Below are 2090 nucleotides of genomic sequence, written 5' to 3' on the forward strand. Positions count from 1 at the left end.
TAACCACAACACCAAGCTGGCTATGGCTCATCAAATATTACAATATAATGAACAGACTCCCAGGGAGTCAAAAGACATTGATTTCAAAATGTTTTCAACAGGAAACTTCAATTTAATGAAACAATCTCTTAACAGAGAATCTGGTATATATGATATTTAACTTGTATACCGTACAGTCAGCCACTGTAAAAATTAATTAAATAAGCTAAGTTAAAACAATTCCTGGCAAATAGATGGGGAAGAAATGGACACAGTGACAGATTTTATTTTTCTGGGCTCCAAGATCACTGCAGATGGGGACTGCAGCAAAGAAATTAAAAGACGCTTGCTCCTGGGGAGGAAAGCTATGGCAAATCTAGACAGCATCCTAAAAAGCAGAGACATCACCCTGCCAACAAAAGGGCATCTAGTCAAGGCTATGGTCTTCCCAGTTGCAATGTATGGCTGTGAAAGCTGGACCATAAGGAAGGCCGAGCGTCAAAGAATTGAGGCTTTTGAACTCTGGTGCTGGAGAAGACTCTTGCGAGTCCCTTGGACTGCAAGGCGAACAAACCGGTCAGTCCTAGAGGAGATCAGCCCTGACTGCTCCTTAGAAGGCCAGATCCTGAAGATGAAACTCAAATACTTTGGCCACCACATGAGAAGGAAGGACTCCCTGGAGAAGAGCCTAATGCTGGGAGCGACTGAGGGCAAAAGAAGAAGGGGACGACAGAGAATCAGGTGGCTGGATTGAGTCACTGAAGCAGTCGGTGCAAACTTAAATGGACTCCGGGGAATGGTGGAGGACAGGAAGGCCTGGAGGATCATTGTCCATGGGGTCACGATGGGTCAGACACGACTTCGCACCTAACAACAACAACAAGTTAAAACAAGAAGGTCCAGCAACAACATGGCGGAACCGCGGCGGCCGAACCACGTGCTCAGGTACAAACCTCCATCTACAGAGAACAACCCTACCTTGGAAGATCCTACACCAGACTACATGAATCTGCTGGGAATGATTTTCAGTATGTGTGGCCTGATGCTGAAACTCAAGTGGTGTGCCTGGATTGCTGTCTATTGCTCATTTATCAGCTTTGCCAATGCAAGGAGCTCAGAAGACATGAAACAGATGATGAGCAGTTTCATGCTGTCTATCTCTGCCGTGGTGATGTCCTATCTGCAAAACCCTCAGCCCATGTTTCCTCCTTGATGAAAGGAATACTTTTCTCTGCAGATGTCCGCTCTTATAGAGCAGAATGTAGTCCTTATCGAAAGGAGAGGACATTTTTCTCAGGCAATCCAAAATCTATTTGCACAAGCTGTGTTGTATAATTTGGGAGTGCGTGTTTAGATGTCTATAGCACGATGGTTATTAAAGATGCTTTGGGTACAGTGGGGGGAAAAAAGAAAAGAAAAAGGACCAAAAAGTCCTTTAATTTTTTTTTTCTAAACCTAAGTTATAATAGAAACTTGCAGGGCTGTCATAACTATTCTATAAACAGCTACAGCTAGCCTAAGAGTAGCTGTTTATAGAATTGTTATAATAGTTCAGAAAGATTCTCTGTTAAGAGATTGTTTCTCTAAATTGAAGTTTCCTGTTGAAAACATTCTGAATTCTCTGTTAAGAGATTGTTTCTCTGAATTGAAGTTTCCGGTTGAAAACATTCTGAATTCTCTGTTAAGAGATTGTTTCTCTGAATTGAAGTTTCCGGTTGAAAACATTCTGAATTCTCTGGTAAGAGATTGTTTTTCTAAATTGATGTTTCCTCTTGAAAACATTTTGAATTCTCTGGTAAGAGATTGTTTTTCTAAATTGATGTTTCCTCTTGAAAACATTTTGAATTCTCTGGTAAGAGATTGTTTTTCTAAATTGATGTTTCCTCTTGAAAACATTCTGAATTCTCTGTTAACAGATCGTTTATCTACACTGAAGTCTCCTGTTGAAAACAATTTGAAATTGTTGGGAAAGCCACAGAGCGAAACATGTCGGGATCTATTTATTGTTCTGGATATTCAAGAATCAACTGAAGTTTGAAGATTTCCTGGAAGTCCGTTCATTATACTATAATATGTGATGCACCATATTGGTATCCCAGTGCCCTGTTGCT

General features: G+C 40.9%; 1 pseudogene; it reads left to right on the forward strand.

The window, feature by feature from the left end:
- The first annotated feature begins 882 nt into the window (after positions 1–882).
- On the forward strand, positions 883–1271 carry LOC143828863 (PAT complex subunit Asterix pseudogene; annotated as a pseudogene).
- The last annotated feature ends 819 nt before the right edge of the window (positions 1272–2090 follow it).

The sequence above is a fragment of the Paroedura picta genome, chromosome 2 (assembly GCF_049243985.1).
Source record: "Paroedura picta isolate Pp20150507F chromosome 2, Ppicta_v3.0, whole genome shotgun sequence".
NCBI lineage: Eukaryota > Metazoa > Chordata > Lepidosauria > Squamata > Gekkonidae > Paroedura > Paroedura picta.